This window comes from Trichogramma pretiosum, unplaced genomic scaffold (genome assembly GCF_000599845.2).
Source record: "Trichogramma pretiosum strain Unisexual culture from Peru unplaced genomic scaffold, Tpre_2.0 scaffold3, whole genome shotgun sequence".
Lineage (NCBI taxonomy): Eukaryota > Metazoa > Arthropoda > Insecta > Hymenoptera > Trichogrammatidae > Trichogramma > Trichogramma pretiosum.
Genome location: NW_019641698.1, coordinates 1327263 through 1345347, shown reverse-complemented (window position 1 = coordinate 1345347; position 18085 = coordinate 1327263). Strand labels below are relative to the sequence as shown.

Here is an 18085-nt window from a genome sequence, read left to right as displayed (position 1 = left end):
TACACACTTTTATTTTTATTTTGCCCTGCTGCTGCTTCGTCTCCTTTTTTCTTTTCGAACGCGATCGAAGAAGTTTAAAAGCACCGATCGCAACGCCGAACGCACATTTACTCTGGCATGTATGCGAAGGAAAGCGCTGATGTACAGGCACGTATTCCTATACATACATATGCATGCCATGTAATCACGCGCAAGTGGGTGATAATGTGACGGAGCGACGAATATTCGCCGGATCGGTTGATGCGCGCGGCGACGTAACGATATGCTGTATACATTGCTCGTTGCATGTGTACCCGAGCGTTTGGCACGTATACATGCGAGATGTATATAGATATAGAATAGATGTTATAACATGTGGGCGAAAACGACACCGTAGCAGACCGCAAAACGACGTCTCTCGTAGACTCTTATGCTGCTACAGTAGCACGAGAGCAGCCTCGCACATGTATGGTGGATATAATAGGCGCATAACTATCGCCATTCGTCGGGTTTTGCGTGCGAATCGCGCGTCAACTGCTACATAAACTCATTCACACACAGAGTCGTCGATAAATGTTCAGACGAATACATCATCTCTTCGCGACTTACCTGTACATCAGCTTCGCCTTCTCGTCTTCTCCTTGCATTATACATGTAAACACGCATAGACGATACGTGTGCATAGATAAGAAGAATAGCTTGGCATCGCGCGTATACGTGCACACTCCTACACACGCGCGAGTACACACACGCACTGTCAGAGAGCTGCGCACAACAAGGTACTCTACTATATGCATACGTGCATGCGGCGTTGTACACGCACGCGCGACCCATTATATCATAATTAAATATTCGTCGACGGCGTGCACTTGAAAGTTCAAGCTCACTCGGCGAGAAATGCGCCGCGGCTTAGAATGACTCGGAGTGAAAGTTTTTGTATACATAACACGGAGAAAGACATAATATTGTGTGTCGCTGATCCGGCCGGGTTATTATAATATGTAGATCGCTGTATATGTAATAAAATAGCTCGTGTGCATACATATACAATGTAGCGCCTCCAAATCGACGCGCGGCCGTGTTTTATGTTATACCTACTATAGTGGTGAGCAAAATTGGAGCAGAAATGTCGAGGCGCGCGCGCGCACGCTTACACCTACTACCTATAATGCCGAAAAAGCGCTACTGTGCGCGCTAAGCACGCGACTACCGTAGGCCTACCGAGAACGATATATCCTTCGTTCTGCTCCCGATTTTTTCTGTTGAAAGAGAAAAATCGAATTCTCATCTTCGTGTGTATGTGTGTGTGCGTACTGTGTAGCGAAGATGCGCGAGCATGTCTGCGTGTACTCACACGAGCGAGAGTGAGTATCATCGTGCAGCAGTGAGAGCGCAAAAATGTGTGTTGTGTGTGTGTGTGTGTGTGTGTGTGTGTGTGTGTGTGTGCATGTGTATGTATCGCGCACAACATGGAAAATCACCGAAAAGATCGTGCGCATGTCCGTGCACAGGCTGCTTCATATACATATATAGCATACATACATATACCTCTGCAAGAGACTGCTGTTTCTTGCGTGACGTCACTCTCTCTCTCTCGATTCAGCGAGTCTCTGCGAGCGCGAATGTAGTAGTAGCGAGTAGTTGCCAACTCTTCTCTCTGGCACATATTCCATCCTACTCTTACTCTTTATATAATTCAGACTGCCGCCGCCGCCGCTGCTGCTGTTGTCGCCGATGCGCGACTCTGTGTGTCAGTGTATCGCCTGCATATGTATGTATACGCGCTCACACACTGGCGACACACTCGGTCGAGTCGAGTCTGTTTATGTATATAATACATGTGTGCGAGTATGGACTGCGGGACTGGTCGAGCTGTGTAAGTGTCTCTGCGTGTATATGTACACAGCTTGCGGCTTACACATTGGCGAGCACGATCGCGTCGCCAGGCGCGCGCATCTTTCGACTTGCGCGATGTAGGTATATAGAACGCGTTAGCGAGCATCGACTGTGCCGCCAGCAGCAGCAGCAGCAACTCAGCCATGTGTAATTGTGTACGTGCACGACGAGCTTACATACGTGCATGTATTATAGCAGTAGGTATTTTATACACACACGTACTGTAACACACGCACGTATAGGCGCATGATTTTAGCGCGCCGAGCAGCAGCACTGGCCTGCTAGGGCATATAGTGCAAAATTACGCTCCGCATAGCCTATATTATGTGCCTCGTGCAACTGCACGTTATCGTGCATATTGACAGTTCTGCTGCTGCTTCATCTGCTAGTGCTTGATACTTTTTTGGCTATTGCCATGTTGTGTTCGTTGTCGTAGACGCGCGCCTGTATACGTGGGTGCGCGTGTACCATTATACGTGTGTCTGTGTGTACACAATATGATGTAAACTATCGCTCGAACCGCGAGTGTCAGTCGGGCGCGCGGCCTGGACGAGCTTCGGAGCTTTCGACTTTCTCCAAAGCGCGATATATAACAAGACAGCTCCCTACACAAATTGTATATAACCCGCAAGCACAACGCGCCGGGCTTTTTTTTCTTTCTCTTTACGTCGATGTGTGTGTGTGTGTGTTTTTTATCATAACGTGCGACGACGATTCGTGAATTGGAAGAGCTTGATACATCGACCGACTCCTGCCTGCCGCCGCTGTGTGTATATAATATTTCGTTTTCAGCATGTATATCTGTCGTACCGCTCTTATTACGTACGGTCCTGTGTGTGCTACTACAGTAGACGACAACCAAGACGACGATGACGATCGAGACGACGCGAGGGTTCGACTATAGAGTCGCGTTTGCGTCAACGCTCGGCCGTCGTCGTTGCCTACTACGTACAGCGTGTAAAGGCGCAAAAATTTTTCGCTCGTCTTTTTCAAGGTCGATTCGTCGCGTTTAATAAAATAATTAATAAAATTAACAAGCAGTGGACGCGACTGACCGACTGACTTTCGCAGCCACCCCTCCATATAGCCCCTCTAGCGATTGCTCTCGTGCACGCGCACACACCCGCGCGACAACTTGTTGTTGTTTTATGTAGAAAGCTCGATGTACAAAGGACGGAAAAGCCCCTCGTGGCTCTACGTCAACGCGCGCCGCTGCATTCAATACTCTCGATTGCCTCGCTTATATGCATACAAACGTGTGTGTGTGTCCGTAAAGGTAGGTGCGCGTCTGTGCTGCTGCGAAAATCAGTTTCACCTCTCGCGTCCACTGCGTGCTGCTCTCTCGTGCGGCCAAACAAACGTGCGTCGTCGGCACTCGCTGCGATGATTAAGCTTCTTCTATGCGCTGTCTCGAGGCAACTCTGTTAAGCCTTTTTCTAATGCCTTATACGTGTGTTTGACACTTTTTTTTTCATTTTTATTTAGCAACGATTTTGCAAACGAACTTTGGAGACACGTACGCAACTCGAGCTTTTTCGAGTAAACAACGTCTCGCCGCGTACATAAGATACATTATATACTAATTTGCCTCGCCCTCGGTGTTTTTGGCCGATCGAGTTTTTGTCTATCTTGTGTCAAAGTGACGTATCCACGGCTCAAGTTCAATACTTATTTACCGATAGGTTCATTACTGTGATATAACACGTCTCGGAAAAGTGACCTCTCGACTGGCGGCGGCGGCGCTTCTCTCTCTCTCTCTCTCTCTCTCTAAGTGCTCCATGTGTTCTTAGTGATTATCGTATACTACGAACGCAGACACACATGTTACGCTTATTTATTTATCACTTAGACGATTAATTTGCGACTGTGGTGATGTTGCCAAATAATTCACTGGTGAATTTGATGATCGAGCGATCGAAAATGATCCTTCGGCTTGAGCCAGACTCGAAAACACCTACTCTGGATTCGTGAGGATCTGGTGAGTCTTTCAAAAACAGTTTTAATTATGCAAAATATTGAACGCGCGACAATGCCCTTTTGCATTTTGATGAGCGTATCAAAAATGACGAATATACACGGTTGGCGTGCCAAAGCAACGTATTTTCAAAAAATACATTTTAGGAGCAACGTTCGTCTAACGACGTGCAGTCTTATAGTACTCGGTTGTTATTCTTAGCGATTCGAAAATAGAAAATACCTAGCGCAACTTTTTTATGCACTGTGCATGAATTTACACAACATGTCAGCCGCGCGAGCATATAGTTGCGCTTCAGGAAATTTTTCAATGGACACCAGTGAAAAGACTCGTGATTTAAAAACGTACAATAGGCAAAGTTATCGGAGCTCTGTAGGCGGCCTTTTCAATCAATGTCGCGATCATATTACCCCGACACATAATTAAATTATGCGCGCGCTACGTGTAACGAGACGGAAATAATTAAATTTTCAAACGCGGGTGTATTTAGAGGTTTAGTACGTTAACCAAAGCAGTCGGGATAGTAGCATGAAAACCGACCCTTGATGCTATACCCTTTATCGAGTTGATTATACTTGTCGCCTAGACAATGTAAGTGCGGTAATTGAAAACATCACGTGTAACATCTGTAAATATCAACAAAAAATGCAATCGCTCAAAGCACACGACATTTTTTTCAATTTTTTGCTTATCGATGGCATTGGTTCGGAATGAATTTAGACCCATACAGATATGCAGCTTGCGTTAAATACAAATGCACTCTTACGTGCGAGTAATCCGTAGGTCGCGTTGCCAAAGTTTTTTCTCTCTCTCTCAGTCTTGGCGTTTGAAAGCAGCGTGACCGCGAAGGCTTGCTAAAATTCTGGCCAAATATTGACTTTTAGCCAGGCAACAGCAGCAGCAGTACACCAGCTGGTGGGTAAGAAACAGCAGCGCCGCAGCTGCAAGCAATGTAACCGAGGCAGTAGTACAGGTATACGACGGGCGGCATAGATATAGCTGTGGAGCGGCTTAGCACCCTTCGTTCGGGTCTTACCTTACCCTTACACTCACTACTTATACCTTGCGGCTGCGTTGGAATTTAGGATTACTGCCCGGCCAGCTCGAACTCGTTTGCTCGTTTATTTACCACGTTCTAGGATGTTTTTTACATTTACCATTCAAAAACAAGGTTTCATTTTATTTTCATTCGTTGCTCTCCTTCGTAACGTATAACACGTTCGAAAAACCTGAATGTTGACAAATAGCAATAGTTGAGATTTCAACTCCCAATTCAACCGAACGATCGACGTCGTTTTTAGGTGAAAAAAAGTTGAATTTTTATAACTATATCATTACCATTCGTATAGAATTATTATATAGATACATCTACAAAGGCCGAATTCGACATCATCCACGACTTCATTAATTCGACACATCTCGCAAAAATCGAAAGTTTTTGAATAAAATATCGTCATTGGCCGTATCGGCGTCGATGCGCGATGTGCAATGATGTAACGCGTCAAAAAATTCTGAGCTAACAAAACTTTTATGCCGCTCTCGTGGCGCATACACTTATGACACGCTCACAGGCTGACTTTGAGAATACTTTATTATGGAAAAGGTTTTTTTAAAGGTGGAATGAACATAATGCCTGTATAAGTGTTCGTAGACATATACCCACACACACGTACACATGTGTAAGCATCTCTCTCGCTCTTTTTCTCTCCCTCTTCTCTCGAGCCTGAAAATCTGTTACAAGGTGATATTGAGTCTCTGTGTGTGTATGTGACCGTAGTCGTGATTGCTTTCGTACGTGTAGACCGATATTCACTTTCCGATCGCTTATGCGATCGTATGTGTATGTGTAAAGTTCGAATCATCATCATAATCATCATCGTCGTCGTCGTCGTCAACGTCATCAACGTCATCTCGCTACGCACATTCGTTTGTATCGGTCTGCGTTTTGTAGTAATGGATGCTGTGCTATACAAGTCCGACACATAAATGTGTTGATACTTACTCGGCTGTTGCTGCTGCCGTTACTAATTTTTTCTTCTTCATTTTTTTCGACGTCGAGTATCCTTCACAATGCTATATAACACGTCGCTGCTGCGCACAACAACACCTCTCTGATTTCATTTTTATAAATCATTCATCCCGAGAGTCATCGTCGTTGGCGCGTCTTTTTTTTGTACCAACGTTTATACGAGATTATGTATAATGTGCCAAAGCCTCGGGCATAAACAATGTAAATATTATAGAGATTATTCGCAAAAACGAAATAGCCCAAGTCGAGAGAATCGAACAAGTCACGTGAAGATGGTATGATTACTATTAATGATCGTTTTTGTGTTCTCTCTTTCACTCTATAATAAACGCACAACTGCCACGATGATTTATCCACAAAACATCGCATCGTATGAGCAATATAAAGAAGAGTTGAATAAACTACTGTTAAGAACAATTTGTCGTTTTACTTATTGTGCGTGCAAGTACGTACGAAGTTTTGTCTATATGTGTGTACGCGCTCGCATTGCACATCCATACGATACGTCGTAGCCTTCGAATGACTGGCAGGCGGTTGCAGTCGCGCAAACAACGACTATTAAGTGCATTATTTGTCTCAACTGAAAAAGCCAAAGGAAAAAAGGGTGATAAGACATTACGCCGCGCTCTTGCGTGCGCACGTACATTAACACGCAGCACATACACGCAATAACAAGCAGTATGCACATTCATTTTGCTGAGGGCATATAAGCCATCCGTTCTCGAATCGAGAAGTGTAGCTCGAGCCTCTGCGCAAAGATGAGATAGGCGGGATATTTGTGTATACATGTGCACGTAATGTTAATGGTCGTCCGGAGCGAGAGGAGTCAATTTTCAATAATGTGCGTTATACGTACGACACGACACGGTGTCGCGATTGATATTTTCATCGTCTCGAAAGTGACACAGAGAGTCGGACGAGCTTATCACCGATAAGCAAAGGTTTTATTAATAAGACGCGTAGGCTATATTTGTCGCTCTTGATTTCGCTGAAAACGAGCGAATGTTTGTACAATTAGCGATGGATAAAGAGTTCGATTATCTTCCGGGTTCGCTGCGATGTCATCATCATAGTACAAAAGCCATAAAAATCTTTGTTCGTTTATGTCTTGGTCTCTTATGTCTTCGAGCTATAATTAGCGCTCAAAACTGTAAAAACAACCAACGACGAGAAAAAAATATTTTTTTTTTAATTTAATTTAGGAAGTCATGACGGATAATAGGCTACTCATCTTTCCGTGTTTATTGCTAATTGATCGCTCGTGATTTGCGAAAATGTAATTTAAATTCCTCACATAATCTGAAGTTGTGGGAGAGATAGGAATGAAATAATTTTAATTTTTACAATGTTAAAAACTCCACCAAAAAGTAAACGAAAAAAAATTAGCGAGCGCACCCGTGCGTTAACTCATCCGATCCGCACATATTTGCCAGCAAATAATCTGGCAGCATTCGTTCATGCGTGCGCACTTATCATGTCAAAAATCACGTATACATCAATGAGATTCCGCCAACTTTTCGCAGCTCGTCGTCGTCGTCGTCGTCGTCGTCGGATCGTCATCATCGCCGTCGTCGGTACAATTATAATGCACGTACATGTAGGTGTACACATGCATGTGGAGCACATTATATTTATGCCAGCGAGCACGCGTGCGAGCAAACCAATTTTAGCTGCAATTTTTTAAAAATAAAATCGCAAACGATAAAAAGCGTCGGAGCGGTGGTGGCGCAATTAATACGAATTAGCGCTTTGTGAACATAATCTCAACGCTGCGCTGCTCCTCTCGCGCGACTGTATTTCGCATCAATTGTTTTAAAGATCGGTATACGAGCACGCGCGCGCATACAGAGACGCATGTGCACACGGTAGCGACGGTGCACGAATATCGTTTCGCTGCTAATATCTTAAGTTCATGGCCGCTGCATATAATTAATTATTCAGTTTTTTTTTCGTCGGCTGATGATTGATTAACGTTACGAGATAGCTAACGTTCCGTAATACGATTGTTTGCTTTTTTCTCCCTCGTTCTCATTAAAAAGAAAAATAAATAAAACAATAAATAAAAATACAGTAAAAAATGATGATGAAATAAGCAATAACGTACTTATGAGGACTCTATCTGCTACCTGATAATGACGATGCCAAATGACGCCTGCAGTGTGTGCGCATGTGTGCATGTGCAAAGACGCCTTACGTGCGGTCGCATCGACGTCGATTGTTTAAATAAAAATAAAACTTTGCACGTACGCAGTCTATCTAGCGATATATTTTTATACACGCGAGGAACATTTATAGAGAGAAAGCGAAATTGAGTCGTCGTTCCGCTCGTGGCGCGTAAGTAAGTCTATACACAGTGGCGCGTAGGGGTGTGTCATTACTAGACACTCGAGAAGCCGAGTAATAAACTCTTACGTAATGTGTGCGCGAGTACACACACGTGTATACGTGTATAGAGAGCCTTGCGCGCGCGGCGGAATCGTCATCGAAGCTCGTCGCGAGCTTTACACTTTATGCACGCGCGCGTTTGCTTTTTTTTTTTTTTTGTTCTTGTCGTTTCGCACCGAAATTTCTTATCGGACTTGTGAACTCGCTGGTGTATGTACGCGAGTGATAGGCGATCTCTCATCAAATTGGCACTCGACTTTTTGAAAAATCACGCGAGCGTTATAATGTGGGTGTATGCCGTACGATGGCTCGCGATCGTCTCTCGGCGGCTCGTGCGAACTCGATAAATAACAAATATTCAAGCGCGTTTTGTAGACACGAAAAATCGCGAATTTTATCCGCGTTCAATTAAGGCCATCGCACGTGCTCCGAGTCGCGCAGAAAAAAATGTGAATACGACCGATTATACATATTGCATAATCTCCCACGTAGCGCATACACTGCGACGCGCGTATGCCTGTATATCAGGTATCAAAGCTGCTGTCCATGATAAAATGAACAAAAATGCCATTCGATGCGTCTGCGCTGTCAGATGGCTTGGCCGATAGAGAGTTTCTACAATTTCACCTCAAGATCGAACGGTCGATTTGCAACGAGCTGCTTCTCGAGAGCAGCAATGCGAAATTCGCAGAAGCGATCGATTCTCGGGCGATTATGTTAGCCGTGAAATGTTCTCTCTCTCTCTCTCTCTACTCTCTGCGTTGCGATCGAGTCCGCCGCGTGCGTAAGTGCACAATACACATAACGAAGAGCAGCGGAGTCCGCGTGTACGAGCGGAAAACGCGTACGTACGCAATACGTGCGCGCACACTGCACACATAACAAAGGAGGAACGACGCATGGGTACGTGAAAATCCGTATATACCGAGCGACGCGACGCAAGCACAGATCCTACCTGTGTGAGAACACGTGGTGCTAATAAGTGTGCCGTGTGCTGTTCCCTATCCTATATACCTGTGTAAGTGTGTGTGTGTGAGTGTCTGTGTGTAATACCCTACGTACTTACACGACTCGACCCACGTCATCGCCGTTCCTCCTCGTGCAACACAATCATCGGCGAGCCTTCCTCCCTCTCTGCTTGCGTACGTGTGCCTATATAGGTGTAGGCGTGTATGTGTGTGCTTGTATCGGGGTGCGCGCAAACAGACATCTTACACACGCGCAAACGTTATACGGAGCGAGCACACGAGTATCAACGATCGAGCATGTTTGCAGTACTGGCGCGTGTGGTATTGATTGAGGGTGGCCCATGGTCGTCTCCTAGGTAACGTTTTTCCTTTTTACCTGTGCGTTTGCACACCTCTGTCGGTGTGTGTGTCTCTCTTTCTCTCACACACAGTCACTCACTCGCTCTCTCATTCTATTATCCTATAAGTACTGCGTGTAAAATTGAATACAATGATTCTCATATTACTCTCCCGGGTATAACATGCATAGGATTAAATATAATAAACGGATTTATTGAAAGCTCAGCTGGAGAAAAAAGTTTCGAAAAGCTTAAATTGAAAGTATGCCGAAACCCCAAATCTCAACTAACTATAAATTGAAGAAAATTCATCTCAATTTTGGAATTTCTCTTTGTGCCGTTAAACAAAACATTTTCCAAAACATTTTCTCACAATCAACCAGATTGAAAGTGGCTTATACAAACATTGCAGGAGTATTTCTTGAGTTTTTCAAATTTTACGTTTATTTAGTTCAAATTCAATTTCTGTTGAAACCAAGTTTAGTTCATATTTAATTTAATTTAAGACCTGCGGTACACGAAGAACTTTTCTAAATAAAACGTAATAATAACAATAATAATTTAATTCTAGCGCAAAATTGACGTGACTGTCAATCGATATAAACTTATCTCTATGCAGCTAGCGAAGGCGTATCTCGAGCTTTTTCCAATTATTTATGCGTACATGTCGACTGGAAAACGAGCTCTACGTATACATAAAGCTATATGGCGCACGGAAAACAGTTTAGTCGACCGGCATAAATTGTATTAAGCCGAGCCAGCACAACAATCGACCTTTTCTCCTTTCTCCCACATCAGATATCAATTGGAGCTTTAACGAGCAAAGTTAATACTTGATTACGCAGTTCGATTTTTTTGCTGTTATGCGCGCGCCAGTGGAATCCTTGAATTTCTCGATCCGAAGCTAAATAAGTTTTTCATCTTTAGCTCCGTGTTCAACGCGGTTATTTTCATTTGTGAGAATATATTTACCAAATCTATATCGACACAATGAGTCTGGTTATATATAAAAAGAACATGCCTCGGTACAAACTATTTACGAGTTTAATAGAAAGTAAGTAAAGTGCAGAATTAGTTCGACTTTCGAAACAGTGATTGAAAAAACAAAAAAGCCACATATAATATTTCGCGAAAAAAGGCTAACGGTCGTGCATCTCTCAAAAAAATATTGCTTCCCAATAATTAGCTCTTGCTCCCGTTGCAGGGGGTATATTATATTCAAATTTCAAGCCTATGCACAACAGGTGCCGGAAAACTTTCCTACCCGTATACCGAGAGTCGGGGTATTATTGCGTTTTTTGAAGAAAATCCTGAGCCGCGCGCATAGTATACAGTATGACTCCGTGTTTTTAATGACTGTCGAAACGAGCGAAAGTGACGATAGATGCTTTCGACAAAGCGACTGCTCATTAAACTCCCGTCCGTGTAATTAAAGCACAACAGTGTGTTAAAATTGCCCCGGTCTTTTAGCGGACACGCGGAATCTTTTTTCCGCGAGTATTTTATAAATATAAAGCTAGCGCGATGGATCGAAAATGTGCACGCGGCTTATATATTTTATTATGCCGCGCGAGTCTGAAAACAAAAGCGCGCTATATCCGCGTGTGCCGCGGAGAAAAATGGGCAGTATTCATAATAGATGGCCGCTCTTTGCGCCGCTAAAATACGTATAGACGCGCACTTCGTTCAATCGTAAACTCCGTATGTAGAGCTCGAGTTTGAAACTCGATGATGCGCACGTTGGTGCACAGAAAAGAAGGCACGAAAAAGCCCCGTATATAATTGTTGCCTCTCTCGCCCTGGGGAGCAACGCGACGACATGCCTCGTTATTCTTTCGCGGTTACACATGTGTTATGTTGCTTAAAAAAAGAGAGAGAAGAAAAAAAAGATAATAACGGAAACTACGCAAGTATAACTGGACTTGGTGTCGAATTCGTAAGCCCTGAGGTCTTCATTAAATTACGTTATTAGCCAATAAGTTTTACGAACGGGTCCTCACTTGTTTATTTATTCTTCTTATTAAAACCATTTCTATGAAAATGGGCTTATTGCGTTTGGCGCCATAAAAAAGCCAAAGATTATATAAAAAGTTTGCTATAAATTGCATAAGTTGTTGAACAGCAGCAGCAGCAGCTTCTTCGCGGCTCGCGGCTGAATTTATATTCTGCAAGCTTATTGTAATTATTAATTTTCAAGCCCGATGTGCGCGCGATAGAACACCGAAGAGAGAGAGAAAGAGAAAGATTAAACTTTCATAACGGTAAGCGTACGCACAGCGCGCGTAATGTAATTAAATCAGCCTGGATCAAAAGCGTGTCGCGCGAGTTTGTGCAAGCGCGCAAAATCACTTATTGCGGCAGCGATCCACCGTCCTCCCCTCCTTTTCTTCCTTCCATAGCCGCGTTATCGATAATAATATTTACGATCCTGACTGAATTTCTATTATATTGAAATTTTCGTCAACTTGGAAAGTTCGTTGCAACATCATAGCTGTAACTTCTTTTTTTTTTCTTATTTATCAATAAAAATTTGCCGTATAGCGAGTGGAGGTTTTCGCTTGTGTATACCGTACGGTATATTATGTCGGACTCGTGCTCATTCGCGAATGATATAATCCCATATAGGCGAAGCGATACTTCACCTATAATACACGATATACATCCATGAATAATTTATTTTAAAATTTATATTATACGCTCGCACGAAATTCAAGGTTAGCGTTACAGAGCCTCCGGGACGATCGAATATCATTACGTGCTGGCTTGTATACAACACAGCAGCAGCAGCAGTGCGTCACACGATAAACTGCGGGCTTTTGCATACCCACACAAGTATATAGGAATGTATAATACAGCGTATATGTGTACGAAACAACAGTAGCCCTCCTCCGACACGTAAAATATTATACTGGAGAGCTGCACGCAGCCCACCGAGCCTATATATCCAGTCTACGAAAAAGCACACAAGCACACACACTTATGTGCAGCTATATAGACATGAATTCCAAACGAAGGTGATCACAAATCGGCTGAACTTGATTAACATAATTCTCGCGCACAAGTGCTCGATACGCGCGCCAAGCTCGAGCCTGTGTATAACGCGTGCATGTAACGATGCCAATCAATGTGTATGTGTCTCGCTCTGCTCTCTCGCTGCACACGCGTACACAGTACACTCGAACCCTTTAACGACATTAGACGCGCTCGATGGAGCGTAAAAAAATCTATACCTACACAGTCGCGCGCGGCGTGCAGGCATCGGAGTCCTGAGAGGGTTGCGCCGCAGGCCGCGTTGACGCTATAGGCGTATGCAGCGTGCATAAAAACGCCTCTGCTAATTAGAAAGGGTTAGAGGCTGTCGCGCCGCAAAGCAGAGTCGCTCTGGTCGCAGTCAGTCAGGCAGCCTCTCGAGGCGTACGCAGTGCAGAGTGGATTCTCCTTCACACTGGATAGTTTTATTGACGATGCCCTTTTGCGCCGCCTCGCGCTCCGTCTTTTCTGCGACGCGCCGCGATCGCGATCATGCGCGTACTGCGCGTGTGTATATACCTGCGTCCACGCTTGATTTCACTAAACACCGACTGTAGCTCCGGACTCGGTCATTTTGCAGATTTGCTATTTTTTTCCTCTCTTTATGGGAAAATTCGTACGCGTGAATTGCTCGTCCAACGAAAGGGAATACGATTCAACGTATATCTTTGTTACGCGTCCATATTCAATTAATCTTTTTTTCGACACAAAACCGAGTTTCCGTTAACTACAGTGATTTACGACGGAATAAGTGTTTTACTAATTTTCATAATTAATCGATTATGAATTTTTTTTTATGAGCGACTCGCGTCCGATGAAGACATAGCCTTGCGAATCGAATATAAACGATGTACGAAGCTCGTCGTTTCAAAATCTGTAGTAACATACAAGTATTGGCACGTATTACCTGGAGTGCACAATTTTTTTTCTCCCATTATTTCGTCACAGCTTCCAGAGATTCGGTATTTTTGAATGAATAAAAGCGAATGAATAAAATTACAACTTCCTCTCGGTGTATCTCCCCCGGTCCACTTATTGTGCGGCACGAAATATCGGATGTGTTCTCTCATATAATACATCCACGAACAAGGTGCAGCAGTCATCAAAAATTAATCCAAATCAATGTCGCAATTGTCAATTCCTAGCTCGAGCAATGCATGTGCGGCGTACATATCCCGTGCCAAGATAAGGAAAGCCACGATACGAGCGATCCACGTCTGAATATTTAACCAAGCTCAAAATTAGTTTGTGTACGCGCGGCTTAATATTATTTTCATTTTAACGCTCATCCGACTCACACGTGCAGTGTGTGTACTCTATATAGCAGGCGAAATTCTGAGAGTACAATCGATAGCCGCGCGCGGCAGTTTATTTTAAGGAGCCATACTCTCGATTGTAGGCCATCGTTGTAAAAATTTTGAGGGCGCTGCCCCATATCCTTGCGAGAGAGAGATAAAGAAAAAAAGAGTGAGAAGAAAACAATCCACGATGTATAATTTGGATAGTAGCCGAGGTAAGCGCGCTCGCTTGGCCAATTTTTTGCACATAAATAATTCGCCGGTTAAATTCTATTCTATTCGCGGAGATGGATCACGTGTGCTCTCCTATATCTATCTTTGTCTCTCTCTCGTTTTGTTAAGCGGATGAGCCGATGCATGATTTATGGCACAAAATAGCAAGGATCGATATTTACTTTCTTCGCGTATCACGTATATATAGCATGTATTAGAGCGTAGATACTTTTGCGCGTCATGAACTTCTGCCCGGCACGGCGCTTCGATGTTTTTAATTTGTTAACGTTGCCTCTTCAATCCTGCATGCTATATCCATGAATATCATGCATTAGTAATGGATCCGCAGCCAAGCTCAACTCGTGCTTTTCATCGGCTATTTTTATACAGAGAGATCCTTACGTTTTTACTACAGGGCGTTCGCGCGCGCTCAAGGACTCGGAGAATCTCTTTTGTTTTTGCGCATTTCAGACGCAAGAATCGACTAACTAGATCTTGTAATGGATAACAAAGGCTATCGGCGCTACAATTAATGTGTCCGCGCGCAAGTAGCTCGCGTCGCATTACGTCAAGTATGACTTTTGCGGTTTTCTCACCTCGCAGGCCTGCCACGGTGGTGCCGCTGCTGCTGTTGCGCACAAGCCTATATATATTTAATACATACATGTGCCATAGACCATGCCCCGCGCGCAATCGGCCGCACTTAGCTTTATATACCTTTAACTATCAATCATTAACTCTTTTGCGGCAAAGTATAATAGAGCGCCGTGTATAGTGCGCGCACACACACGAGCACACGAGCACACGGAGAAACACACGTTTATGAACGCGTACGTATAGGTGCGCAAGAAAGCTCTAAACCTACATACCGGCTCGGGGCACATATATTAAGATACAGGTACTCTAAATTCCTTGCAGCGCGTAATATACGCGAGCGGACGCACAAACAATAGAAAAGTTCGCCCGAGCCGCTCGGATCTATACATTGGCCGGCCGTGCATCGCGACTACGTATAATGTTCGCGATATAGATAGAAGTGTATTAAAAGGAAAGCTATAGGCAGCCTCAACTACTTCCGCTATCTATACCCATCTGCAAATGTCTAGCTCTCAAATATGCGCGCGATATTATATACACGCGCACACGCCTACATGATACCTAGTCGCAACAGCAGCAGCAGCAACAGTAGCAGCGACGGCAAAAACAGTGGCGGTGGCGGTGTAGCGAGCAGCAGCTAGCGGCGAGAGGGGCCTCATTTACCTCTCGGCGGCCGTCAGTCTTACCTCTCCGGCTGTATAGTCAACATATATAGGCAAAACTACACACATGCTCGAATCGCCGCGAGAAACTCGAGGATGTATTATTGATATTTGCCTTCGCGGACGTATGTTATAAACTTGCATACTTATTGCGCGCGGGGTCGACGACGTTTTTTTCTACTTTTTCTTTCTTTCTTTCTTTCATTCCTTCCTTCTTTTTTTTTTTTGTTGAACAATAGTTAAAAACAAAGTTTGCAAACTATGTGTCATTCAAGTGCGTCGAACTATACAGTGTGCAACGGTTTGATAATCTCATTCCACATGGTTAGGAAGGCATTGTACTACATGTGCGCGGCCTAAAGTGCCTCTCTGAGTGGTAAACTAAATTGTCTCTCGTTCGTGTGCGCTTATGTATAACGTATAGCTACTGCCTAGCACTGGCTGCTGCCACTACTGTGGATGAAAATATTATTGGATAAGTCACGAAAATATTCGAGACGCCCCGATTGATCGGCACGAGGTAAATGTGAACAGATTAGTACGTAGTTCGCGCGCGCGCTATCTAATAGAGGCGCGCCAAATTCAAAATGTATATTAAATCAACTTCTCTGCCGTGGGGTTTATTTTTGGAATCGGGTCGTTGAAATGACCAGTAGCAGCAACAAAAACTTGTCAATTCATATCTCATAACTAAATTACTTGTGCGAGTCGCGCGCAAATATAGCGAGATATACATCGCGACAAAACCATGCCTGCCTCTGCTGCTGCTGCTGCTGCTGGTGAAAAAGCTCAGAAAGTGGTGCACGTGACAGGATAAATTGAATTTTTCACAAGCACGCGAGCTATTTTTGGCAAGAGATACTACCTGCGTATAACGCGAGAGACCCAAAGGACCAATGGTCGTTGACCCTTAATCCGATTTCTCGCTACACACCTTTCTTGCACTCTTATTTTCAGTTGAATTATCTATGGCTCGCGGCGGCGGTGGATGGAAAAATTCTCATCCAACTCCCATCCATCCAGTCGTATACGTCACTGTTGATTACAGATTCAACTGCTGCTTTGATTTATTTACTCCGCTTGAAAGTTATCCTTAACCTCCGTCGATTTTTCTTCGCCGAAGAAATGATTCAATACAGAAATGTATTTCAATATTTACACAACTCTCTCTCGAGAGAAGTCGTTCAAAAGAGCCGGAGAACAATTAGTCGAATTCGATTATTTTGAATTGGTCCAGTTTGCAAAAGGCTTGGATTGACCGAAAATTTATTGTTTTTATCGAGCGGGCATTTAGATAAACTAACCATGAAACTCTTTCGAATTTAATACGGTAAGTGATGCGTTTTATAGATACGCACGCTGCTCTTATCTCATTCTTACTTAATATATACCATTGCTATTATTATTGTTTATTCAGCTAAATGAGCCGCGAAGTTTTATCGCTATTGTGTATCTCTCTTTGACCTTTGAGTCGCTCGTTCTTTTCCCAGCGCAAAATGTCATGACAAACATCTATAGATTTTAATATTCATTTGGAATTCAGTGCTGGACGTAAATTTCTCCGTTTCTATAATAAAAACATCGCGTTATTTTCGGTTTGCGACGATTAGCAGTATCTATTTTCATGCTCATTCAGATTACTTTTTATTAATAAAGTATTTTTCTCTATTGTTTCAGATGGTAAGTTGCCAGTGGCTGACTCTTCGAAGAGTTTCTTGTATCATCAGTACGTAAGTTCATCTCTCGCTTTCAAAAAGCCCCTGATCAGAAGCGCCATCTACTTTACGCGGCTAATTTTAGCAAACCCTTGCACGCAACCCATCGTGTGCGGTTAACCCAAACGACGGCTCGAATCGAAACTTTGAATTTGCGATTCGTATACAGCGAACTTGCTGATGATATTACATACATAAGGCTCTCGTATCGCCGAGAGGCATTTTTCATCACTCGAACTTTCTTCCGAGCAAATATCGCGTTGAAAATAAATTCAAAACGAATCTAATTTTCGTTTCGACATAAACGTCATTTTGATTATAACAAACACGACTCTTTGCGCTCTTTCCGATAATCATTTTTCACGCCGTCGCCTCGGAGCCGTGTTATTATATTGCGACGTAGGCAGCGGCAACGGCATCAGCACTGGCATAAAGATGGAGAGAAAAAAAATTGACAAATAAACGCGAAATTGGGGAAAGAGTTTTGCGAGCTTATAAAGAGGGAGGGCACGAGCACGAGCACGACGTGACGCTGAGCCGTCGCGCCTTAAATGGCTCGGCGTTATATACACGTATACACGCATACAGCGTTGAGCGCGAACGGGGCGATTTTAAGCCGTACACACATAACGCGAGCCTCGACGTCCACACGGCTCATTATTATTGTTATTATTATTGTATACGCAAAAAGCAGCTGCAAGCTTCGCAGAGGGAGAGCTAGGCTGCTCTTAAAGTCTTGGCGTGTGCGGCTGCTGATGCTGCTACTGCTTGCGAGCGCGTGCCTTTAAATTCTTGATGCGCTTAACACAGTTCCACGAGCAAAATAATTTCGCTTTTTCGAGAGTAAAGGATTCGAGAGGATTTTCACGAATGTCGAACTTTTTATTCTGTTCTGTGAAAAATTTTCATACTCTGAAACATACTGATTGGATGAAATATTTTACAATTAAATTTTTAAACAATTCTATACTATATTACGAGTGGTGTTCGAGCTTTTACA

General features: G+C 43.6%; 1 protein-coding gene across 3 annotated transcripts in view; it reads left to right on the top strand.

Moving 5' to 3' along the window:
• LOC106650514 (myocyte-specific enhancer factor 2) overlaps positions 1-18085 on the top strand; it is a 54842-nt gene that overhangs the window by 594 nt on the left and 36163 nt on the right. Inside the window, exons 1-2 of one of the 3 annotated variants that reach the window (XM_023462479.1) lie at positions 2145-3853; positions 6152-6154. The gene's annotated coding sequence lies outside the window, so the exon portion shown is untranslated. Of the gene's footprint in view, positions 1-2144; positions 3854-6151; positions 6155-18085 lie in introns of those variants that run through there. The other 2 variants (XM_023462480.1, XM_014368548.2) reach the window with 2 other exon arrangements.